Source organism: Choloepus didactylus, chromosome 4 (assembly GCF_015220235.1).
Source record: "Choloepus didactylus isolate mChoDid1 chromosome 4, mChoDid1.pri, whole genome shotgun sequence".
Taxonomy (NCBI): Eukaryota; Metazoa; Chordata; class Mammalia; order Pilosa; family Megalonychidae; genus Choloepus; species Choloepus didactylus.
The window spans coordinates 166688522-166716199 of NC_051310.1; the positions used below are offsets into that span (position 1 = coordinate 166688522).

The following is a 27678-nucleotide window of genomic DNA, read 5'->3' on the forward strand; positions in this document are numbered from 1 at the left end:
GTCTGGGAAGTCTGAAATTTCTATCTTATGATATAAACTTCAAATAGTCTTAAATATACATCAGGGAGCTCTGAAGTTTGTAAAGAAAGTTTCCTTTGCTCCATTAAAAAATACTTAGGCATGGAGACAGCTATACATAGGTGTGGAGAAAAAACATCAATAATCTGCCAATAAGGTTTCTTCTGAAGTATTTCTTATTTGGAAGAATTTCTTCCCAGGACAAGTAAGTCTTCTCATGAAAAAAAAAAAAAAAGAAAGGAAGGAAGGAAGAAAGAAAGAAAGAAATGTAAGTGTGCCTACCTCAGAAACACACTTTCAAGATTGATACTCTGTAGGTACCCACTTCAGGCTTATTTTTAAAATTCCAAGAATTTGCTTCTTTTCCAAGTTTTATTATTAATATTATCTTTAGAAAATGCTATCTAGTTACTCTTCATGTCCTCCTAAGGAAGTTGATATTGCTTTATTTTACATGTGAGACACAAAGCTCAGAAAATAGTAAGTCCTGTCTCAGGCTTCAAGGACACGATGTATGAACTTTGGGAGTTGGATGTTTTGTTTTGTTTTGTTTTTTGGTGTCCCTCATTCCCAGTCTCGGGTTAAGATGATTCTGGGTCTCTTAAAATGTTGCAGAGAAGATACACTTCGGTGTTTGCATCGTTTCCCCTGTTTTACACTCTTGTCGCATAGACCACAGCTGAGAGTTTTAGAGAAAAGGCGCTTTCGGCAAGTGCAAAGTGGTTTTGTCATGTTGCTACTGGAGCTGTCTGTGAGAGCCAAGAAAATAGGGCAGAATAAAAAGGAAGTAAAATAAGTCATAGTGAATCTTCTCCCTCAGAGGAAAGAAAGCAAACATTGAAATATTGCTTTTTCCTGGCTGCTTATTAAAGGAGAAATTTGCCTACTGTGCTGGAAGAGTCTTTTATTCATCGTTCTGTTGATGTGAAGCATCCAACTTGAGGTTTGTTTTTGTATGCGTAACCCATTCTGTTTCTTAAGGTGAACTCTACTGACACTGGGTATTGAACAGATTCAGCATATCTCTGATTAGGAAAGATGTTGATTTGTTTTAGTCATTCAAAAATTTTAAACTAGATCAAGTCCCTGAAACAGTTGAATTTATATATGTTTGCTGCATAGTACATTCAAAGTTCTGAGGTATCTGAAGTAATTATCTAAATGAGAATGGAAATCTATTTTTTTTTAAATATGGATCAGGTTGTTTGAAATTAGATGCTATTTGGATATTTTATGACTTACATAGTTTTGTCACTCAGAAATTTTTAGGTATTGTAAATTAATTAACATAAAAACCTTGAATTTATAGATATAGAATTGTGGTGCCACATTATGCAATTTAATACCCTTCACTCTATTTTCATAAGTCTAAGGTCATTGGTCTAAATTACAATTATGCAATTTCTCTTATGATTGTTGGTGATTGGTATAATTTGACTAATTATTGCCTAAACAATGGAAGTTGGCTGGGAATCAAACTGCAACAAATGCTTTTTTATGTGAGAAAAGCAAGGAAACTGAATGTGTTTTCTTTTGTCATTCATCATGAGGGGCTGCAATTAATCATAAATATTGCACTGGGTACACAAAAAGCTTTCGTTATTTTCCAAGGATCATCTTCCTTGAACGGGATGGAAAGCAACCCTCCAGAGAAAAATAAATGATCATGTTTAGAGAAACATCATATTGACTGACTAATTGGAAGGATAGTGGAAAAAAATCCCATAGGGAATGGTCTGGAGCCTGTGACTTTTATAGTCAATACTCTTCTTAGGCAGAGCAAACATTCTTTTTAATGGCATAAAAATCCATTTAAATTGAAAGTAGCATCTGCCCAATCTTCTAATCTTACCACAGGTTCAAGAGTGATGATTTCCGGATAAGGAAATAAGAAATATAGAATGAACTTGTGACTAGACAAAAGAGATTACAAATTAGGATACTGCCTTTTAAAAAGATATTACTATTTTTCAGCAATTTTATATATTATATAATTTACCAAACCCCTCTTAGTCCATACAGACTTTTCCAGCAATTCCTTTGTCTGTTTTGCCCACAGGCTTTGAATGAATTGGTGATAACAGAATTTGGTCAATGTCACTTTTCAAAGGCATGGTGATCTGTGTGAGTGCAGATCAGAACATCTGTGTGGAGTACAGATAACACAGAACCCCAAAATTCAGGATAGAAAGGCTGGGGTGAACACAGTGGCTTTGGCTATGCATCCTGTGTTAGAAATTGTGTAGGATTCGTGGAATATCGTACAATCTCTATTGGGGCTGAGGAACCCTGCTGGTCCCTAGAAGTGAGGGATGGACTGCAAAGTTCCCATCGCTACAGAGGCACTGCTGGGACATTTCAGGCTCTCTGGTCAGGGATAGCAACAGGTTTCCCTAGGGCACCTCAAGGCAGTGAGGTTTGCCTAGTCAAAGTGACTGGAGTGAGAATGATATCTGTTTTATAGCCACTTCCCACAATTTCAAGTAGGGCATTATCCAGTCTTCCCCAACCCCTTTCAAGGAGCTTCATGACTTGGGAATGTGTTCACAGTGGCCATAATTCTATTCATCTAAACTTTTTTTTAAATTCAGTTTTATTGAGATATATTCACATACCATACAGTCATCCATGGTGTACAATCAACTGTTCACAATACCATCATATAGTTGTGCATTCATCACCCCAATCTATTTTTGAACATTTTCCTTATACTAGAAAGAATAAGAATAAGAATAAAACATAAAAATAAAAAAAGAACACCCAAATCATCCCCCCCATCCCACCCTATTTTTCATTTAGTTTTTGTCCCCATTTATCTACTCATCCATCCATACACCGGATAAAGGGAGTACAATCCACAAGGTTTTCACAATCACACTGTCACCCCTTGTAAGCTACATTGTGAAACAATCGTCTTCAAGAGTCAAGACTACTGGGTTGGAGTTACAGTTTCAGGTATTTACTTCTAGCTATTCCAATATGTTAAAACCTAAAAAGTGTTATCTGTATAGTGCGTAAGAGTGTGTCCACCAGAGTGACCTCTCGACTCCATTTGAAATCTCTCAGCCACTGAAGCTTTGTTTTGTTTCATTTTGCACCCCCCTTTCAGACAAGAAGATGTTCTCAATCCCACGATGTCAGGTCCAGATTCATCCCTGGGAGTCATATCCTGCATTGCCAGGGAGATTTACAGTCCTGGTAGTCAGTCCCACGTGGGGGGCGGGGCAGTGAGATCACCTGCCAAGGTGGCTTAGCTAGAGAGAGAGGGCTACATCTGAGCAAAAAGAGGCACTTGGGGGGAGACTCTTAGGCACAATTATAAGCAGGTTTAGCCTCTCCTTTGCATATTCACCTAAACTTTTTATCCTCAATGCCAGAGAATTTCCCATCGGAAAGAATAACAGATTGGACAGGACAAATCTTCCATTCTAGAATACATTCCAAAATTAATAGTGTGGCTCCTGAAGTACTGAACAGAATAAATTGCCTTCAGTGCAACACAGTGTAGCAAAAATAAAAATGTAAGTTCCTTTTTTAGATCTCCTTGGAACTTTTTATGCTGCTTACCTTGGAGAGTATCTCATTTCCTTGGTATCTTGCGACACGTAGGCAGAGATAAGCTAACTGTTGCAGGACTGGAGTTTCTGGAAACAAAAGAGGCCCTTTGGAAGGCAGTATATCATACTGTTTAAACATGTCAGATATGGAACCCCAGGTGCTTGGGTTAAATTCTGGTTCTGCCATTACCAGCTGTGAACCTTAGGCAAGTTATTTAACTTCCTTGTGCCTCAATTCCTCATCCTATAAAATGGAAGCTATAATTATATGTACATCAAAAGATTATTGTAAAGATTAATCAAGATCATTCATGTCAAACAATTGATAAGTTTTAGCTGCCATTATTATTAACTCATTTCATCTTCTTTGATATTCCTTCTCCTAGCCTTTCAGACACCAGAATTACATAGTTATAATAATAATTATTATTTTTTTAATTATTTAGCATAAGTCAGATTTTAGAATGCCTAAACAACAATTCTATAAAAAACTATTTACTCTTTAAGTACAAAACAGTCACAATTCCAACCAAGGCCTATCACTCTCTGTGTTCTTTTCAGCATTGCTAGGATATTCTTAGACCATAATTATACACAATGTTATGTAAGTGGGCCCACAGCCTCTAAGAAATTAGGTGAATAAACGCAAATGTTGCAGGCCAAGTAGCATTCCGATGATTTCTGAAAGTCAAAGATTATAGAAGCTCTTGGCCTGCTGAGGTCATTCTCTTCATTTGTCTTAGTAGAGAGAGTTCTGTAGTTCCTTCAACCCCTTTCAGCCTCACATACTGTTTTTTATTTGTTTGTTTGTTTTCATTTTAGAAGATGCAGACAAATGTTGTGAAGGGAGAAGGTGCTTAAGCCTAAAGCACACAGCCTGTTGCTCACCTGGTCTTTGGTGGCTCATCAGTGGTTTGCTTTTGGGATTCATATTTTGGGTTGTGTGTGGATTTATAGGTTATTGGCTGGAATTTTTTTAAAACCTAAATAAGAAACACAGTTCCTTTGGTTTGTTAGTTCATAGCTTTCATAGATGTTATTAAAAATTAGTATGGAATATATTTTTAAAATGTTTTCCTTAGAATTCTTGACCTAAAAAAGGAAACTTTTTATTTTAACTTCTGCACTTACCTTGCAATATAAGTAAGTAGACTGTAGCAATATTGTACTCCTTAGCTGCAGCCGAAAACATTTTATCTTTCTTATATGCTGCAAAATCATAAACTAGAGAAATCAAAGTCAATTTACGAACTCTCTGAGATCTTGCTAAGGAAATAGCTAGAAAATACATAGGAAAAGTGTATTTATCCTTACAATCCATATACAATAATCTCATAATACTTCCCTAAGTGACTCTACTGTGCTGTGCAGGCTAGGTAAGATTATGAATGCATTAAGATTACTTAATATGATGCTTTTGGGAATGTGGTATAATTGAAAGCTTTGGAGATAAAACTAGCATCGATTGAGTTGAAAAGTTCCTTTTTAAATAAGAGCTGTTAAATTACATTGCAAGATGCTGAATAAAATATTATGCACTATCTAAAATGTGAAATTAATGTCTCCCTCAACATTGCTATAAGTAGTGCATCTCAACTTAGTTCCTAATTGAACAAATTGTTTCTTTTGTATCTGGTGATTCAGATTTCCTATGTAATCATATATCCTTTTCATTGTCTCTTTTTGTTATCAAATTCTGCGGCTAGATTAGGGTGTTTGAAGAAGCAAATTAGTGTCTTAGGGAAGGTGTTAATAAGTCACAGAGCAAAGTGGGATATTTCAAGGGAGGTAAATATATATACAGTTTTCTGAAGGTGCAGCAAATTCGCTTCATGATTGAAGTTGGTTTCATTGAATTACCGCCATAGTTTTTCATTAGTATCTTGGTTCTTCCACCAGCAGTCTTCCTCCTCTTTTGTAACTGTGACTTCATTTGTGTGGCTTTCACTTATTAAGTTTGCCTCCATAAGCAATAACCAGTCCATATGCCATACATTCAACATCTTCATTCAATATGCAAATTAACAATTATCAACCTGTGTTTTCACTGTTCAGGGGTGTGTTGATTTAAATCAAGGGGTTTCTTTAGTAGTTTAAAAACAAACTCAAAATGCTATTGAACTTCAAGATGCTACTGAAAATTAGAATGAATGATTGTGCAAAAACTCAGTTTCTAAGATTTGAAATACTATATACTCAAAGCATTCTTGGACACATGTAACTCCCTGATTGAAGTAAATCAGTTGCTAAGCAAAAAACTGCATGGTCTTAAAGATTAAAATTAAGTTATACCTGCTTCCATCTTTAGATTCCCATTTCCTTCCCCAGCCCCATGGAATTTGGAGTAACTGTGTTGGTATTATCACATTTTTAAAGAAAGAAGACTCTGCTTCTTACATTTTGCCATTGAAATGTTCAGGCTCTACAGATCCTTATCATTTAAAATTTGGCTTTCTTCAGCCAATAAAATCATAGAACTGGGTGTAATGTATAATCTCAGAAATTCTTCATAGTCCATATGAGAAAACAAAGGCCCACACAATTTAAGGGTATTGTTTGAGTTCATCCAACTAGTTAGCAATGGAATTTTAACTAGAACCCAGGCATCTCCCCAACAGTACTGTATTTTTTTTCCTGCTATACCAGACTACTATCTCATTGGTATAGCTCCATATTTCTTAAAATGAAATGAAACAAATGAGTAGGTAAGGGAATAATAAATTGAGAATTGGCGATTGGGGTAAAGTCTGTGACATTGTTTCTCAAAGTGAGATCTGAGGATTACCTAGATTAATTACCTGGGTGCTTATTAAAACCATAGATTCCTGGACCTTACCCCAGACTTACAGAATCTCAGTCTCCAGGAGTGGGACCCAGGAATATGCAATTTAAACAAGTCTCCAGGTAATTTTTGTATACACTAAGTTTGGCATTTATAGGCCAATGATATCTGACAGATTTCACTAGGATGTCATTAAGTATGTGTTAAAATGACATAATGACATAACATATTCCCATTTGATAAATGTGTAATATTTTTCAGTAGATTTAAAGGAGTGGTATGGAAGAGACCTTTGGTGAAAGGGAAAGGTGTGGAGTTTGGGTTCCAATCCAGGTTCCACCACCTTGCTGTGTGGGCCTGGGAAAGTTACTTAACTCTCTGAGCTTCCAAGTTTTCTTCTTTAAAATAAAAATGCTAACCTTGCAGGACTGCTATGAGATAACAGATATAAAATACCTGGCAGGCACTGGGCCTGGCATAGTAAAAGCATGCAACTATTAATTATTGTCATTACCTAAACAAATATAACTATTATTTTCCATGCTTCTTCCTTTACCTTTTATAGTGGAAAGTCAATGTATTCTACATTGTTTCAGACCCAGCTATCCATTTGTTGATTATTTCTGTCCTCCTCCTCCTGACTTCTGTGTTTCCTATCTACCTTTTGCCCATTTCACTTTTTATTAGTCTCCTCCACCAGAAAGAGGAAAAGGAAAATATGGAATGCAACTCAAAACATCCATTTTCCTCATGTGTTATTCCCTTTAGTAAAAGGTTTGGTTTGAGGGAAAGAAGCTGAATCACTGGCCAAAATAACACTTTTTTTTAGTTTTCTGAGAGTTTAATTTACCTGTTTTTTAGATTGCTGTGTCTGCTCTTGTAATGGGTAAGTGGTAGTCATCTGCTTGAAATGCCCTCATTTAAAAGTAGTGATTTTAATCAGCATTGCATTATCAAAGCATATTTCTAAATGAATCATTTTGAATCTTGTTTCCTTACTTAGTTTTTAGGAACACCCAGAAAATTTGGATTAACAAAATTCATTAATATCCTACGGAGAAAGAGCCCAAGTATGAAGTAGGTCAAATTCAATCTCCCTGGTCATGCCCTTCAGGTATTGTTGATGTGCATTTCGGGCTCCGGTGGAGATGGATGGATTCCTGGAGTGCGTTGCCCCCCAGTTAAGTTCTCAGACCAATGAGAATGTGCCCATGCAGGGCCAGTAGTCAGGATTTTTGATTTTAGTGTAAAATGCCCTCAGTTCCTACAGATTTTTCCTCATCAAAGACTTTATATCCCAGGTGCTTGGTATGAGACATCTGCTGTTTGGAAAGAAGAGTTATAACCCAGCTACAAGAACTATTATACTCCAGTGGTAGTAACAACCCAAAGGATCACAGGAAGGTGAGTGTGGAAAGAGGGAGAATGTTTCTTAACAGTGCTGGTGTGTACCCAGACTCTGGTGGGGGTGGAGGTGGGGGGATGTGTGGAGGCCTGGTCTTTTCTTCTCCCCACTCTTCGCCTATTTCCAGTCCTGAATCCTGACAGGGTGTCTGACACTGACCCCGGATAGACTGATATCCTGGCTGAGATGTGTGGCATGATTGATCCACTAGTGTCAGCTTCTTGAGGGCAGGTATTTTTGTCTGTTTTGTCCACTGCTCTGTTCCCAGAACCTGGAACAGGGTCTGGCACAGCATAGACCCTCAGTAAATATTTGTTGAATAAATAGATGAATTAGTCATCAGAGTTAGTAAATGTCTGTTAAAGGAAATGAAGAAGAGAAGAAGAAGAAAATGGGAGAGGAAAATCACATGATGATGATTGGGTTAGGAGAGCCAATCTGATAATCTGAGAAAAGTGCCCTTTTCAGATAAAAGAAGATACTTCTTTGGTCAAAGGCATTGAAGTTCTGCCACTGCTAGATCATCCAAACAAGGTTTCAGGGTCTACCCCTTGTGGATAATGGTGGTGACTGCTCAGATTAGAAAAATAGTGATAATAATAATTATGATGAGTAACAACAGCAACAGCAGCAATTTACATTTTTATGCCACATGGATTATCTTTTTCAATTCACTTGAAAAACTTAATGAATGATATTAAGATTATAATGGAACTTTCCCACAACGGTGTAGAATTTGATAAAATATGGTATCAAGGGCAGTTAGTTTCTAGAATGAGATCTTGCTAACAGGTCCCAAGGGCAGCAGGCTAGCCTTGTCTCTAAATAGACATTATACGTATGTGCGTACACATGTACATTTGTGTGTGTGTATGCATATATATAGGCACAAAGCCTACTCCAAATCATTTTGGTAATAGCCTTGATTCTGGAATTTGTATTAAGTTAAGTACAATTTTTGCCTTAATACTAAATCCTTTAATTCAGATCATAGTTTTCTGGGAAGCCTGCAAAACTACGAATGCGAATGACACATGCATCTCTAGAAATTTCCCTTTTAGGAGAATAGCATGTATGCCAACAAAGGCAGAATATAGAGCGTATTTTTAAAAAGAGCCCCTAAGTAGGCCTGCATTTTATAGATCTGCTATGTAGCTCTTATTTCCTCATCTCTGTTTGCTGTGTTAATGCTTTGGCTTTCAAAGGCATTTTATTTAAAGTCAATGAGGGCAAACTGGGATGAATGGAACCACTAAATAATGTGGGAAGGCCATGGGCTTTGGACGGAGATAGACTGGGGTGGTTTGGATTCCAGAGCTGCTAATGATCACCTGTGTGGCCTTAGGTAAGTTTTTTAACATTCAAAGGTCTCCTCTGTAAAACTGAGATAGAAGTAATGACTTCTCAGGACTGTTGTGAAGTGCAAGCAAAATAATACATTTCAAATGCTTAGCAAATTACATAGCAAGTATAAGGTGTATACACGATTGCTTCCCTTATCACCTGATCTTATTTACCTTCTCACCATCCTGTACTGTGTAGGCTGCCGGAGTACGTGGACATCCCCAAAATTAGAGCCTCGGGACAGCCCCTTCTTTCTCCTACACTGCTGCAGCTGTAGGTAGACTCTGTACTCCAGGCTGCTCACTCTCTACATTGCCACAAATATTATCTTAAAGACACATACACACAATCTTTTACTCCACTCCCTTCTTAGTTTTCTGCTGCCTACAGGGTAAAGCCTAAGCTCCTTGTTGAAGCATGCAAACCCTTCCTCATCTAGCTTTAGGTCTGCTGACTTGTTTTTTGCCAGTCCTGAACTGTTGCTTCAACCTTTCCGTGCCCTTTTACACTTCCATGCCTTTGCATATGTTATTTTTCTTCAACCTAGGATGCCCTTCTACTCTTCTCCCACCTGGTAAATATCCACTATTCCTACTTTCAAGATAAAGCTCTACAGAAGCTCTCTGGACTGCCTGAAGTCAAGTCAGTCATTGCCCTTTCTGCCTTTCTGGCTTCTATAGCCCTTTGTTTATATCTCTATTCTAGCAGCATTTTGTGGTAAACAAAATTCAGTTCAACCTAGCAGCTCCACTTTTTGGATGCATGACTTAATGTCTATTAGCCTTAGTGTCTTCATTTGTAAAATGGGAAAAAATATTAATAACTACCTGACAGAGTTTTTAAAAGTATTAAATGAGATCATCCATGTAAAGCACATACATCAGTGCCTGGAACATGGTAGCTGCTGAACATTACCTCTACTACTATAATATAATAATAATATATTGACATGTATATCTTTGTTGGACTATGGGCTACTTCATTTTTGTATCCCTAGAACTTAGCACAAAGCCTGGAACATAGAAGGTATTCAATATGTATTTGTTGGAAGGAAAAAAGGATGCAAGCAAGCTATCATTCATCTATATCAGAAAAGAAAATGTTGAACTGTAAAGTATTTATGAGGGGGACTCAGTTAACATAATCTAATTAACTGCCTGTTCTTTCACCCTTTTGTTAGTACTCTGGATCTTCAGTCTCAACAGCTGTAAAAAGCACCCCCCCCCCCCACTTCCCCAAAGCTTAAAACATATTCACTGCAAAAATAAAAAATCACATTCCTTTAAAGCCTCTGGATACTTATTGGATACAGTAACTCTACAAATACTGTCCAAAAAAAAAGGAAAGAAAAAGTATCTCCTATTTTTAAGATACATATAAACTGTGAAATTAAAGAAATTTGGTAAAATAGAGGTCAAGTAAGCCGTGTAATAACATTTGTAGAGTCCTATGTTTTCTGTATATAGTGGCAATAGTTTTGTTTACAAAAGAATTCAGTTGCCTAATTATAAATTTTTTCCATTCAAATTAAGTTAATAAAATGATACTGTTGTCTTCTTATAGTTGAAATTTAAAATTTATAGAAAATGATAAAAAACAAGCCCTATGTTTCATTATAATGAACTATAGCAGCCCATTTTCTTTCTGTATCTAAAGGTGAGCTTTGGCAGTGGATAGCAAGACTTTTGCGCTCTAGTCCAGAAACAGGTCCTAGTAACCTGCTGATTATTCCTTAGATGCTTTGAAATTTTTTAGCACTATGTAATTTTTCTGCAATTAGGCTTCCTTGTATGAAAAATGAGAGTAAATATACCTATGTGTAGGTATGAAGATTAATCATGAAGGTTATATGAGTAATGGATGTAAAACATCTAACATGGTGCTTGGCATGTAGTAGATACCAAAAAATATATATTTATTTTCTCGTCAGATTTTGTTTAAGCACTTACCATGTTTTATTCTGTTTCACTTGTTTACATGTGTTTACATGTGGCTTTACCCCCTCTGCACTGTGAACTTATCGAGGGCAGGGACTATGTCATACTCATCTTTGGATCTCTAGTACCCAGCACACTGCTTGACACATAATAGGTATTTAATAAAAATTTATGAAAGGCAGACAGGCAGACAGACAGGAAGAAAGAATGGGAGGAAAGAAAGAAGGAAGAAAGGGAAGAGGGAGGAAAAGAAGGAGGGAATTAAGCACTAGGTGAAGTTGAGTACCATGGAACAAAACTCCATATCTATTCAAGTTATGGTGTTTTAGTTATTTATGTTTTATTACATTAATTCTAACAATTCTTAGAAATTACCAATATTATAAAAAAAAGTATAGCTGAATACGCCTTCGTATTTTTGAAATGAAGGAAACTGAAGCATCTTCTTTTGTTTTGTGCCAATATACATGAACAAGCATCAGTGAATGAAAATTGCTTGTCAAAAATGTAACAAATGTGAGATGGTGCAGTGATTTTGATGGCGTGTGTCATTTATGTCAGCAAAATGAGAGGGATGTCACCATGTTTCAGGGCTCATATTGGCACTTAGAGAACTCTGCAGTCTGCATTCTGTTCACTCTGTGACCTAGTCAAGGTGATTTATCACAGGTAAAAAGCATATGTTTCGTGCCTTTTTAGTGACGTGCTTGACACACGTTACAAAATGATACAACCTGTGTAGCATAAAGTTGCAATGCATACCAATTGGAGATGTTACGCTTTGGGGTTACATGGTTTGGAGTTTGGAAATATCTTATCTGATACTGAGAAAGGAAAAAGCAGCTGCTCCAAGATAGTTTTAAGTCTTCTCAGATAGCTTTCTATTACCCCTTACCCAATGTGTGCTATGGCCCCTAACTTTCTTTATTTTAGGCTTTTTTTGTGACTATTGGTTCTTTTCTTTTCTTTTGCTTAAGGATTGATGCATACTTTTTTCTTTTTTAATTTTTAAAAAAAGTTTTAATCGTGAAAACTTAGCATAAAAGCATAAGAAGTAACAAATTCCCTTTTGTTATCTCCTTATCCTCTTCCCTTGCACTCCATGCCCACCCAGCTTCCTCTTCAGGTAGGCATTCCTCCAAACCTTTTCCCATATATTAAATTTACAGATGTATATGTATATATACATGCATATATATTTTTTCACATAAATGGGATCCAACTATATATATATATATATTTATTAAGTAAAATGCTTTTTTCACTTAATAATATGTCTTGGAAATCTTTTCACATTAGTACATATAGATAAATCTCATTCTTTCTAGTGGTTGCAGAGTATTTCATACCATGGTTCTAACAATTTATTTAACCATTCCTTTTTCTCCCCCTACTTGATAATTGGTTGTATCTTCTTAATATATATGCATGTGCATGCACACATTAATCATTGCTTTTTTAATCAACATGAAGTTTGTTTTTCCCTTTTCCTTAATACAAATAGTTCAGCAATAGACATTCTTATATATTTATTTTCTGTTTTAAAGGATATACCATTTTTGAGTGCCATTTAAAACAATATTTTACAAAGTTTAGTAAAACTCTGTTTTTGTTTGATTATTGTTTGTTCTGAGGCTGGAATTCTGCTCCAGGTTAACTGATCCTTCAAATACCTTGAGATATCAGTATAAAGAAGCTTTAGCTTCTTATGTTAATCTAATAAAAATTTTAGTGATGTCTTAATATTTGGGTTCTCACAAAACCAAGATTTGTTTTAAAGTTGAGTTCAATTTGTTTTATATTTATTCTATTTTGAGCCACATGCAAGGGAGTTCTTTTAAATGGAGTAGTCAATTAAAAATATATTCCACAGAATGGATTTGAAGGGACAGATGAATCTGGAATGGTATGCATCTCAATGGATTAGACAATTGCAATCCAGTTCTGTTGAAACTTCACAAAGTGATTGCTGCTAAATTTAATGTAATTTTCTGCGTTTTTTTTTTTTCTTTAGTACAAATGCTTCCATTATTTCCTTTGTATTGGAGAAAGAGAAGCAACTAAGAATTCTGAATTTTTAAGTGTTGAAAATGAGTTTAGGCTAGAATTATATAGGTCATGTTTTGAAGTATGTTTTAAAAAGATCATAGAGAGTGTTAAGAATGAGGACATATCATAGCCTTGCAAATGAAAATTTACAACTACTAGGAGAGTAGAATACAATTCAAAGAGAATTGGGGAACCAGGACCATAGAGTTTTGAAAGGATGGTGACTTAAGTTATGGGCCATTTGGCCATGTCTCCTTGACTTCTTCCTCTTTTCTCCCTGCACCCTCCTCCACCTATCCTGTCTGCTATGGTCACAAATGAAAGTTGACTTTATCACTTTTATTGTTAAGTCTGTGCCACAGCTTCAAAACTCAGAAAATTTGAAAGAGGAAAAGGGGTCCTTGGAGACCAAGGAGAGACCAAAGACCTTGGAGACTGAAGCAAGAAAACTATTAGCTGTATTCTAGTGCGGTCTCAGGCCATCTGTCCTTCTAAATGACTCCTACTGAGTTTCTTTCTCTAATTTTTTTTATCATTAAAAAAATTCATGGATAATGAAAGCATGGAATGAAAAAATTCCAATCTAATCGACTCCCCTCTCTGCACACCCTCTGAGCATGTACCCATTTCTTGGCCCATCCCCACTCTGTACTCTATTCCCACTCCTTTTCCTCTTCAAGAGTGGTCAGTTGTCATCTCCTCAAAGAGGCCTTACCCGGCACACCCTCACTAGTGCAGAATCTTGTACATTCTTCTGTTGTGCTTATTCTATAATTTGATGTGATTTTTCTGTGTGCCTTTCCCATTAAACAGTGAACATGAGGGTTTTACCTTTCATCTCCATATGTCCAACACCAAGCACACCATTTAGCTCTCAGTAAATGTTGGTTAAGTGAAAAAATAAATGAATGATTGAATAAACCAATTGGACAAACAGTCTTCTCTCAGATGTTATAAGTATATTCCATTCTAGAGGAAGAAGGATGGGTTAGAGGTCCCTCTCAACTTTATGAGTCTGTATTTTAGCTATAGTCATTTTACTCAGAATCTTTAAAGTTTGTGGCTAAGGGTGATTATAACTTACTTTGGAAAATAACTACTGCATGATTTGGTTATTGTTGATGTGCCAAAGGCAGTATGACAACAATTTCCATCCATGATTTGTTAAATCACTGGATTCTGACAGTCTATAGAAACAATTGTAGAGGTTTGTTGCAGGGGGCTCTCTGATGAATTGGATTGGCCCAAACTGAAATCTAAAAATTTGTATTTTTCTGAGACATTGGTACCAAGAAGCATTCCAAAATTTGTCTGTGATTGTGTTTACTTGTTTAAGTTATGTGCTTATTTGCATTAGGTTTACCTGTTAAGATGAAGGCAAGAATAAGACCTGAATCAAAACAAAATATAATGTAAAACTGCTTAATAGTGGCATTTGGGAAGCATGGCTAAGTGTGTGTGCTTTTGTAAAAGTGATTAAACTGAAACAGGATTAGCAAAAATTTAGGGTTCAAGATAAGCATAGAAATTAGTTTCTAAACAAGCAGTTTGTCTTGTTTCATTTAATTGCTTCCTGTGTGATTATATAAAGCTGAAATTAATTTCTGAACTTTTTTCCCTTTTATCCTTGAAAGCTACAGCAGCAGTTCTCAACTTTTTATCTGTGCTATGTCCTGAATTCCGTTTGGTATCCTCCCCAAATGCAGTGGCCAATGATGGGACTATTTGTACTCGTGAATTTCTGTCTAGGTTTTGCTGACCCTACTTACTCAATGCAGGACTTTTCAGTTTGTGTCTGAACCATTGCCTATTTGGTATATTGTTGAGGAAGATTTTCCTCTGCCACTCCCCCACCAAGCAATCTTGGGATGCCCTCCTGAAGAAACTGATCAGCAGCCTTGAATCTGTAAATACTTACCCAGGGTGCAATAGTCGCTCCAGTTTGGAGAGTTAGTTTCTGTGAATACATCCATATCCACACAGCAGAGCTACTGTCAACACCTTACAGGAGTGTCCAAGGTGGCCCAGTCTTCTCTACTTCATTGAGCAGTGTGACAGTTGAGAAGAAGGAAGGGTTGAGCTGACAGTGGCCTCAAAGCCATACTCCATGGCTTTGGGGAAGTTTTCTGGGCTTAAGCTCTTTGTGTTTTAGGCTATATTTTTCTCGTTTCCACTGCCAGCTAAACCCCTGGACCTCTATCATGCATACCTTATCTTGACATGGCTTCTCTTAGATTCTTACTCAGTGTAATTTTCATACCTGGGAAAAATGTAAACATACCAAACCCTTGTTAAACTGGTACCAATTTATTTTAGACAGTGATTCCATTGTTTCAAATTGAAAGCTATTCTTCTCCCTAGTACATTAAGTGCTCAGTTGCTCTTAAAACATCAGCTATCCCAAGTTTCTTAAAGTAGAAATCCCTTTATTTCTAGACTCCCAGTATTTTAAAACAAAAATGTTTTCCTATAATTAGGCTTTAAAATGATGATATAGTTATGAATAAAAGTTATTCCTGCAGGTTCTTAAAATATTCACCGAGAGTTCAAAATAGTCAAGAAGAGAAAGATATATTCATGGCATTTAAAGATTGTGTGTGTGTGTGTGTGTGTGTGTGTGTGTGTATAAAGTCATGTTACTTTTGTATATAAACTCACTTTAGGGAAAACGTGGTCTGAAAAGTTATAATGCTGAAGATAATGCTAGAATCAGATTACTGAAGAAACAAAGATATCAAATAGGTCTATAAACATTACAATTACAATGTGACTTATTTTTAAATTATACAGCACAGTGATTTATTGAAATTTACTAAAAACAGCACTTATTAGAATCTTACTAATTCATTCATTCTCAAAAATTTCCTGCAAATACCATTTACATAAGCAGTAATATTAATATTCAATATTTTAAGGTATAGTTCAACTTCAACATTTAAAAACATACACAGACCCTGATTTGGCAGCATTACAATCTAAATCAATTACAATCAAATCACATAAAATAGAAAAATACTGAGTTAATAGTCATCAGTAATTAGGAAACTGATGATTTGGGGGAGGAAAATCACCTACAGTGATTAATTATTTCAATAACTTACTCATTATTATGAAGAGAACATAAACAGATTCTTTTAGCATTCTTAGCAGTAATTATCTCCTAATAAGAGCTCCATTCTGAGCTCTGCCACTGACTTACTATATGATCTTATGGACAGACTTCACTGTTTCTCTCTATAAGGAGAAAAATGTTGAAACCTAATTTTTAAAAATAAATTGACTAAATGGAACATAAAAGATAAAGCATTGTTTAAAAATGGCCATGCTGGATATTTATAATGGGTTCACTAAACATAAATGTATAGGAATATTGATCAATTTTTGATAAGAATAACTTACATAGCATGAAAAGCATATTAATATTATGGTACATTGATGTTTAAATCCACATGACGTTTAAGTCTCGTTGCATGATGGTTGCTAAATAAAGGACCTGATATAATCACAAAAGTTTTGGATCTCAACAGCTTTTAAGAAAGCATCTAGTTCAACCTCCTTATTTTATAGATGATATTACGGTTTAGGAAATTAAGGTTTAGGAAAAAGTTATTTGCCCATGTATTCAATGAGTTACTACAGATTCAGGTCTCAGTTGTTTCCAGCTTGTGGGCCCAGATCCCTGAGAGGCTGACTTTTACTAGGGACCCTTGAATATGCATACCAAGCATTGTTTGGAGACTTAACATATAGTGCCCACTTACTATTTTTCAAATTTACATACACGCCTCTGGGATTAACAAAATATGCTCATTTTTAAATGATAAGAAATTTGGGGGAGTTTTTTTGGTTGTTTTGTATTTGTCCCATCAATAGAGTCTCAAAATATAAAATATCATTCACATTTTTGAAGTGAATATGAAAAGTCTGGGAACATAGCACACTATCCCTTCTCCTATTAAAACTCTGAATGATTCAAATATCACAAATATTGGAAAGGGATAATGATTTAATCTCTTATACATTTTCATTATTATTATTATTATTTATGAGCTGTGGAAACAAAGAGCCACTAGTGTTGTTGCGAAGATGGACATGAGACTTGGGGCTCAGACAAGTCGTCCAGAGGCAGTACAACATGATAAGTGCTTTGGTATTGGTAGGTACAATGTGCCACTGGGGCATTATTTATTACTATCTACCAAATGAAAGGTAGTTTTATTGTATATAGTTATGTTAAGACACACAGAACATTTTATTTTAATGGCATTTTTACTTGACAAGAGTAGTATCATAGGAATATCCACCCAGTCCTTTACCCTGACTTAAGCAACAGCACCATACTTAACTCTCTCTGGCTTTTAAACACCTCTAGAGAAGACCGCAAAACCCTCTGGTATCTAATTTCTGAACTCAGGACCATCAGGACATTTTTCCTTCTTTACAGTCTTATAGCTGTTGTAAGCCCATTTCCTTTTGTTCATTCTTCACTGCATCCCTGTATATTCTTAAAAATAATAGTTTTCATTTTCCAATGCAAAAGAATTCAAGTTCCTTCAGCCCTTAAGGTGCTTATTTCCCATAAATTAGCAAACTCAGAAGTATTTGCATTAAATTGTGCTCCGTGAAGGGATGGTGAGCAGCACATCACTAGAGCGAAATATTCTGCCATGAATCTGCACAAAGGCAAGCTTAGAGAAGTGAGGACCTGCAACCACAACCCTTATTACCATTCAGCAAATCCTACTGAACATTCACACTCAGAATGTCCTCAGAGTTTCCTCTGCTATTGTAGCTGTGGATTCAGTGTTTGCCCTGATGTATGTACCTCATCCCCATTAACTTTAATGAGTTTTACCCGCACATCAAAAGAGACTGATCCCATATGTGGGGAGCTGCCAGTCTCTGTATTTCCTAGGAAACAAGATGCCACAGGTATAACCTTACATCAGAATATAGCCCAGTTCTTCCTTAAAAACTCCTCTCCTAGCATAGAGAATGCAATTTCTCTTTACATTTAAAATGCTTGGAGTCCAATGTATTTTTGCATTTAAAAGAAAAATTCAGATTTTTAGGCTAAAAGTCTGGCAACCCAGAAAAAAACTAGTTTTTCTTAAACACTACAAGAAATAGCACACATTGCTAGAGAATTACGAATAAATATTATTTTTATTGAATATAACTAATACTGATGTTGCTGCTTTCAACTCTGGAATTTTCTGAACTTGTTTAAAAGAGTTAATGTTATAAGTGTTGAACTTATTGTGGTTATTATTTTCCTTACTGCTAGCAATACTGCTCCTACTGCTACTACTATTGACTACCACCAAGAGGACTCACTGAGTAAGAATTGTTTTGCTTGTCTTGAAACACCTCTTTTCATCACTGTTCTTGGAATGTCCTGTTAAAAGTTTAGTTACATTGAAGGAAATGGAAACAGTAAATGAAAGAGGGATGGCTTTTATGAAGTGGAATTTGTGGAATGCCCTTGCTTTGGATAAGTTGCAGACTTCCAAATTCCACAGAAACCCAAATAAAACAAGTTAAAACAAGACTTTATTTGGTCTCAGAATGACTGCTGTATCTTTTTGTCACCTGGAGCTAACCTAAAGACTGCAAAAAACAAAAATGAGAGACTAAAAATTTGACAATAGAAGAGAAAATGACTGAGCTGATTTAAAGTGCCTCTAACATTTGGATTGTGAGCTCTGAAAATACCCTAATCAGAAAAGTAATTTGAACAAATTAGCTGGTGAGTTAGATTAAGGAGACTTTATTGTCCACTCAAATCAAATTTTTCACTCTCCAAAAGAATTATATATAAATATGTATAATAAGATAATACCCATAAAAATAAATTTATATATACTTGTCATGTTTAAAACAAGAAATTGTAAATGAGGAAGCTATTATAGTGTAACAGCAATTGAAAGTCTTGTTTGCATTTCACTAAAAGATGTCATCTATGGGCCCATTTCTCAGTTAAGATTCAATCCTAGGACATGAAAATGCTCTCACTGTGGGCAGGAATCATGCCTTTCATCTATGTTTCTGGCTTGAGCATAGCATTTGGCACATAGTGGGTGCAAACTGATAGTTGTTGAATGAGAGAGTGTCTTGAGGTAGTACTCCAAAGAGATAGTCCATTAAGATCCAAAACTATAGTTGCTTGTATTCTGCCAATCAGTGTATTTTTAAGGAATGTTGTGAATAAGAAGACATGATTTGTATGTGAAGTATTTTAAAAATGCCCTCTTTTTAAAATTTTAAGAAAGTCTATAGATATGTTAGTATGTATGATGAATGTATTTTTTTTTCCAGAAAATTATAATTTTATCACCCAAAGATAGCCACTGTTAATATCTTAATATATTTTCTTCCAGGCTATTTAAATATATATATGTTTTTTATTTGTACAAATCTGAGATCATGTTGAACTTCCAGAATATATAAAATCACCAATCTATCTCATATATAAAATGTTCCAGAGTAAATTAAAAATCATTATTCTTATAACCAGCTTATTCTTAATACATATCACTTTTAGACAATGAGTTCTTAATAAAATTAAACTAAAAACTAGAACTAAAGATTTGGGTCTATGCAATAGGAATAGAGAGCCTAAGAAGAGTCCTGGACTCTCTAGGCTGTCAGCATTCCTAAAATGTTTCTACTTTGTATTCAGGTCTTTCCATTTTCAAATGAGGACTTTTCCTTTTAACAACTTACAAAGTATTTATTTATTATGTTTGATTGGCAAGGAGTCCCTCTAAGCTACAGGTGACATGGCGGAATCTAATCAGAAAATACCTGTTATTGTGAACAGCTAAACTTACTGTGATGATTTATCTAACAAAACATATCTGAATGGAGGGCTGTGGGCAGTAGATTACAGTGAGTTAACTGATGAGATGATAGGGGAGGGTGAAGAGTTTTACCCTCAGGTAAATTCAAAGAAATGTCAGCAACCTGTTCCATCACAAAGCAAACATACAGAACACTGTCAAAACCGGAGTTCTTTTATTAGAATTAGAATGACACTTGGGATGCATTCCACAGTAACATGAACCTGCAGGCCACACTGCAGATGTACACATAGTAAATCAGAAGTGAGCATCCACACTGCAGTAGCCTCTTTTCTTTTTAATCCCTAAATCACTGTGGCACATGATTTCTTTGGGGCCAACAAGTTACCTTGCACTGCAAAATATTAAAAGTCATGGTATTATTTCAAGATATCAAATGAAAAGATCACTTTGAAGTGCTCGGAAATTGTACTCCCTTGGCCTAAAAGAACTCACTTTCAAAAACACTAACGGAAAATGAATTAGACACCAAGAACAAGAAGGTTAGATATGCTTCAGAAGTCATGCCCAAAGTTCCTCTTATTGAGATAGCGATCACAGTTGTCTTGGATCAGGATGCATATTCCTTGCTATTTAGTAGTCTTTCACCCAGATTTTCTGACAGAATGAGTTACTGTTTCTACCAGAAAATCAAGTAGGATATCTGGTATGAAGTGATCCTGTTCGAGTAAGGAGGAATGGAGAAAGGAAGTCCAAACAACCTTGCCATGTCAATGAAGTAAACTGGCTGTAAGAAGGTCAAACGTGGAAGAGAAAAAGAGATAGTATTTTAATCAATGACATTGTGTCTTTTACAAATTTTTGCAAGTTTGGAAAAAGAAGTACTGCTAACATTCAAGGAAATGCTTCTTGGGAGGTATTGCAGGGAAAATATTAAAATAAAAGTCATTGTTGCATTAAGATAAAAATCTTAAGAATTTTTTCCAAAATTCATTCAAAGAGTTTTAAAATCCAATGGGACTCAATTTCATTATTAAAAGATTAACAACCCAATTAAAAAACACACAAAGGATTTGATTAGATATTTTACCAAAAAGTTAGAGCAATGGCTAATAAGCATATGAGAAAATGCTCAACACCTTAGTCATTAAGGGAATGAATTCAAACCACAATGAGATACCACTTTATAGCTATACACTATAAAAAAAGAGACAGACAACAGTGTTCGCCAGGAGGTGGAGAAACTAGAACCCTCATACACTGCTGATGGGAATATAAAATGGTACAGTTGCTTTGGAAAATAGTTTGCCAATTTCTTATAAAGGCTAAACATAAATTTGCTATATGGCCCATTGTTCTCCCATAGCTATTTATTTACTCAAAAGAAATTAAACATCAATCTACACAAAGACTTGTATGTCAGTGTTTATAACAGCATTATTCATAAACTAGAAACAACCTAAATATCCACTAGCTGTTGAATGGGTAAACAAAATGTGGTATATCCATACAATGTAATGCTATTCAGCAATAAAAAGGAATAAACTGCCGATACATACTAAAACATGGGTGGACTTCAAAGAGATTATGCTAATTGAAAGAAACCGTATGCAAAAGATTATATATTGTAGGATTCCATTTATATGAAATATCCAAAATAGGCAAATCTTTAGAGACAGAAAGTGGATTAGTGATTGTCTGGGGCTGAGGGTGGGAATAGGACTAACTGTAAAAGGGCCAAGGGAGAAAAGACATGGCTGAGGCCATGAGTAGCCTGAATAGGTTATTAAACAGGGTTATGGGGACCCAGGGTAGACCACTGGATACTCTGGATTGTATTGCTCAGGAGGCAAAGTGAGGAGTAAATTTGGGGAGTATATGGAACTTGTGGGCTTAGAAAGTACAAGGCAACCATTTGGTAAAGGAGGTTCAGAGCTGCTGACCTTGTAATAAGGATGGGGCAGGACTGTTCCAGGAAAGCCAGGGGTTCAAACTTAATGACATAGATTTTAGGGATGGGGTTTGGAGGAGTGCAAATCAACTTGGTTTCAACAAGATTTGAAGTATTGTTGTTTTTTGTTTTTTGTTTTCTCTTTGAGAGAAGAGGTAGAGTAAGGACCCCAGAAAAAGCCAACATGGCTTCATTCTGGGTTTGGTGGTGGGAGTGGGTAAATGTCATATTAAGTGTAAACTAGGAAAAAGTGAAGTCTGGCCTATGTGCTAACTCTGCAAAATAGCTTCAAACTAAATAATGTTAGACTGGCAAAATGATCATTTGATGGATGAGGAAACTTAAGCTCAGGAATATTCAATGACTTCCCAAGGTCACACAGTAAGCAGAACCTGAGATAAAATTTCAGGTCTCTTAATTTCCAGTCCATGGTCTTTTCACTACCCCTGTTTAATTTGCACATATTTTGTGCCCCAGCATTCTTTTGCACAGTAGTAAGGTCATTTTTACCTTTTCTTTAAACTATAATTGATTGTGCTGTGCTGAGGAGGATATGATGGAGAAAGAGATCTATACGAGATGTGCCCCAACTTGGAAAAGTAGCCTCCAATTCCCTAAAGTGGTGGAAGCCAAAGGTAACTTAAATGTTAGCAAATCCAGATGGAAAACCATCCAAAAGGAGCTCATTTTATCATAAACCTTGTGGTCCCAAAGGGAAAGACCAGAGCTCAGCTTTATCACTGTTGGAGAAACTGTCTGTTGTCTATACCTGAAAGTTTTTGAAAAACAGAGTCACAGTGCAAAAATGGAGTTTAAAAATAGACTCTGTGCTATGAGACCAGTGGCAATATAGGCAATGCTACTGGTGGATATATCTGGGTAAAAATAGTCATTTGTATAATAAAATGTATTTTTTTTTGCTTGGTATATGCCTCAGACTTTGGTCTGTAAGAACTTGGAAAAAAAAATGCATTAAGGGCAATACAATCTAGTGGTGGCAGTAATACGTTTGCCTAGACCATTTCATTCCATTACATCAGAATTTGCTTCCAACGAAACCAGGCAATGCCCAAGGTGGCCTGTAAAAGGCCCAAGAGATAATTAAAAGAGAAGGAAAAGAAGATGAAGAGTTTAAAAAATAAACATAAAGGAAAGAGGAAGAAACATCTAAAGTAGGAGTAAGAGGGAAAAAAGAAAGGAGAAAAGACAAGGGCAGAGAAAAAGGAAAATAAAGAGATATATGAGTTAGGTTGAAATGCTTCAAGACAGTTTACCTTGGCCTGCTTTACACAATTGTCTCTCTTCCTCAATTTTTAACACCTCTATATTCAAACTTTCATTACACAAGAAAAATGAGAAAATACAGAAAAGCAGAAAGAATAAAATATACATTAGCTGTATGTTTAAAGTAAACGTTTTTAAAAAACATAGGATTGTGCAACACAAACAGATCCTAATGTAAACTATAGATTATAGTTAAATAGTGTAATAATAACAATGTTTCATCAATTGTAACAAAGTCCACACTAATGCAAAATGTTAATTAAAGGAAAAACTGTGCATGTGGAGGGGGGGTTATATGGGAACTCTGTATTTTTTGCATGAACTTTCTGCAAATCTATAACTTCTCTGAAACTACAAATTCTCTAATAAAAAAAAAAAAAGACAGAATTAAAAAGGAAAAAAAAACCCTGTATCTACCACTGACCAGCTTAGGTTGTACTCTCCTGGCTGCCTGTTCAAGTGAACTATTGTTGCAATACAAATGACCCCAAAATCTGGTGGCTTAAAACAATAATCATTTTAGTATTTCATGGAAAAAAAATTAAAAATAGACATTAGCTATAATCCTATCATCTAGATTAACTCTCCATGAACATATTAGTCAATAATATTGTTGTCTTGCTTTCAAAACATTTTCTTTTTTCAAAAATGGAATCATACTGCTTTTATTGCTTTATAACCTGATTTTTTTTTCCCAAAGAAAATATTATGGATATTTTTCCACCTCAATAAATAATTTTTAAGATGTCATTTTGGATAATTGCCTACATTTAAATTTAATTTTATAAGAATTTCATTTATAAGATACATATAGATATAGCTTTTTATGAGTGTTTGCTACTTCTATTTTATGTTGTTTTGTGTTTGTAAAATATCAAAATTCCTAATTTAAATGCTTTTCTGGGAAAGAATAAAAATAATTATTTAATTTCCATTCCTATAGGAACCAGAGCTAGAAACAAAAGAAATATATAGTACTGCCCTGTCCCGGACTGTGCTGAAGGGGCATGGGAAACCTAGTTGGGGAAAGTTGAGTACCATTATACCCAACCAGGTAATAGATGTTTTTGAAATAAATAAGCTGTGTGCCCATCAGAAAAATCACAGAAAAAAAAAATTGAGAAGTTTTTGAAGAAAATGCAGAAGCATTAATTGGCAAAGGAAACATTTACCATGTATTGTAGTTTATCATAATAGGGAAAACTGACAAAACTTAATTGTGAAGTGATTAGTCACCTTATTATTGATTCCAGAAACTCTTATGCTGTGCCACTCCTTTAGAATGTTCCCTGATGTTTCAGACCCATTGTTTTATTTGTTGCTAGTAACTCACATTTACTTACTATATATGTTATATGGAGAAGTGTGGGTTATGCTTGGGGAAGGACACCTAACTCAACTTTCACAGGCTAATTCAGCAATTTATTTAAATGATTTGTGTTTTCTAAAGTGATTATCTCAGCTGGCACTTCAAAGTATAATCTACAGCCTTCTGTTAGCCATAAATCCACAGAAATCCATAACCTAGAGTATTTCATATTATTATCATTAAACAGTTGTTGAGCTTTTATCTTCTAGTTATTGCATAGGGCCAAAAATTCATTTGTGATTTCTATCTAGAGGAGCTCACAATCTAAATATGGTCTGAAAAGAGAGAATAAGGGAAGTTCACAAAAATTATGGTCTTGTTAAATAGTCAAGCAATTTAAGTTCCTGTTTCCCATTGTAGTGATTTGCAAATGACTGGTAATTTCAAAGAGGGAATCCAAATCCTTCAGTTAGCAACCTTTGCAATTATTTTTTAGCTTCGTGGGGTTAACCTTATTGGGGTTGATTAAATTCAAGCTGCGATCTTTCATAAAAACTCAATGGAGTGTCCAGATGGCCCAACAATACCTCCTTTTGTGAGAGGAAATAACTTGAAGACTTTTGTCTAATTAAAGTATTTGTGCCGGTGGGACCTGAATGAATTGTTATTCCTTTAAAAGGAGTCTGCATTACAAATAATCTTTATAAAATACTAATTATTCACAAATAGAGTGCTGCTCTCACTATTTCAGTATATCCTAGGACCAGAGCTGCAAGAGCATGACATTTTGAAGCTAGACTCTGATACCATCTTTGGGATTTCAGTCTGAAATACAATTCTGGAAAATCAACAGAATATGGCTCTACGGAACATAATGCCAGGAAGGTCAATGCATTACTTTCCTCTTGTTCCAGTCCTATGCTCACAATTACCTTAACTCTTGTCAAAATATTTTCTCCGGTAAAAGCCAAGACATAATTAGCACTTCTTCTTTATATTGAAAATATCATTGTGAGCCATAAAACAAATTTGGGGAAAGCTCTCAAGCACCTTAACTCAGCAAATGGCTCTGGTGGCTATTGGTATACCACAATTTGCCTACTAGCTGGAATACTACCCAATCTTGCCTCTACCCTCCTCCCCCACTACTCCCACCCCATGATAGTCCTAACTGTATGAGATAAGGAGAGAGAAATTTAGGCAGGGAGATGAGCTGTGGATAGGGGATTGAAATAAATTGTCAAATTCAGTAGGAAATTAGATAATAAAATTTCAGAGCTTTGGTTATTGTTATCTGCTGCCATTATTCTCCAACTTCTTTGTGTATTTTGTCAGTAATCAAGGTGCTATTATGACGTAGTTTGTTCTCTAAAATCCTGTCTTATATCAGACAAGTAAAAGTTCTGGTCAATTTTATCAGGGATGGAAAGGTCCTTTATTTGGCTTTTCCTATGTTCTTGGTTGAAACTACAAAAGCCAAATTTGTTATGATCAGGGATTTCCAGCAGGGGGTGTAACTGCTTCTATAGGGTAAGTTCTTTTGAAGTCATATCACATCAAATATCTGAATGTTTTAGAGTTTCTACTGCTGATAGTAGAAGCTGGGCTTATGATAACATTTTTTATGACCGTGTTCCCTTTTGATCCTAAAAGACCATGCATGTTAATACTTCATTAGGTTGTGTTGAAGAACTAGAAGTTTGTGGAGAAGAATATTTAAATTAAAAACCTGAAGTGCCTGACAGAAATCTTATTTTGTTAATTTTTTCAAAGCCAGCAAAGAAAAAAGCTTCGGGTGATTTTAATTATCCAACACAGAAGAACAAGCACTTAGATTTTTTATTTTAGATAAGAAAAGTAGTCGATCTGAGAGGGCTTGGTAATATATATATAAAATAAATTCCTTAGTTTTTCAGCATTTCCCCCTTTGGAAATTTGGATGTTTAAAGTTACTTCCTTGAAGACATGGCTCCTGATCAATTTTTAAAAGATGCCATCTTATTCTTTGTTGTTTTTTTAAAATTTTTCTGCCTTTGTTGCCTCTTATTTGTAGATTTCTAAGCATTTTCAACCACATAGCTTTGGTCCGCAATTCCCTTTTTCAGATTTCTATTTGTATAACAGACTGTATACTCTACTTTTTGAGAAAAGCAAATGATTTAAAAAGGATTAAAGTGAGAACATATTTGTACTGGTAAGCAGTTTTAGACTATTAGTATTAATGAAGAACAAAGTCCTAAAATTCCAAAGTCCCTAAATCAAGATGTATGATGTAAAACTGGAAATAATGTCAGCTATGAAAATTATCATTTGAAATCCTTGGTTTTTTTTCCATTTTTAAGTGTCTTTATTATGAGAAAATGAGATTTCAAGTCTTTTTTTTTTCTCAGTATCATGTCCTGTAACTGGAAATCACACCTTCTTTATATTAGTGTTTCCTTTAGAAGACCTGATTTATTTGATTTTGGTTTACGTTGCTGCATGTCCATAATTATAATTTTTTTTTATTATTTAGGGAAATAATTTTTTGAGTATCTTTAGGGTAGGCATCCTATAATACTTAACATTTCAGTCAATAAATAGCTCCACCTTTGAATTGGCTTTGTGTATTTTTGAGATCTTTTTTTCTGATGTATGAATTTTTCAACTTATATAAGTGGTGTAGGTACCTATGGCATCAGTCCCATATTTTCATGGTTTGACCTCTCTCCCCAATTTCCACCTCTCCTCTTTGTCTCCTTTACTCCTCTGTCTGTGATTACTTCAAGTTTTCTTCAGCATCCTTCTTGCTTACCATTTGTTACTGAGAGAAAGAAGTATACCTATAGACCTTACTAACCTATACTCAGTAACATTCGGATGCAAGGGAGTTGCTGGAGTAAACAATTTTAGTTGCGTGCCTATTTAAAATTAAGGAGTAAAAGGTATGTAGAGAAATTAGAAATGTCACTTCTGCTTTTGTCTATTAAGTTTACCTTTGAAAGATATGAAGAGTAGAGGGATGAGGGGGGAGGGTGGCATGGGACAAACAAAAAGAATTTCTGCTGGTATATTGTGACAGATTTACTGACAAAATATTTTCCAACAGATTTTTACTAACAGGCAGTCTTTGTTTTTCTTTACTGACAGACGGTAAATGTACTTCTGGTTGGCAGCAGCTGCATCATCATAACGCTAAAAAGCAACCTTGGCTAACTTCAGTACCTTATGTAATATAAGAAATAAAGAATAACTTGGAT

At 35.3% G+C, this 27678-nt stretch overlaps 1 long non-coding RNA gene across 1 annotated transcript; it reads left to right on the forward strand.

The window, feature by feature from the left end:
* The first annotated feature begins 848 nt into the window (after positions 1–848).
* On the forward strand, positions 849–27644 carry LOC119533508. The gene is made up of 3 exons (XR_005216642.1): positions 849–961; positions 7659–7761; positions 27569–27644. It is a non-coding gene; the product is annotated as an uncharacterized LOC119533508 (long non-coding RNA).
* The last annotated feature ends 34 nt before the right edge of the window (positions 27645–27678 follow it).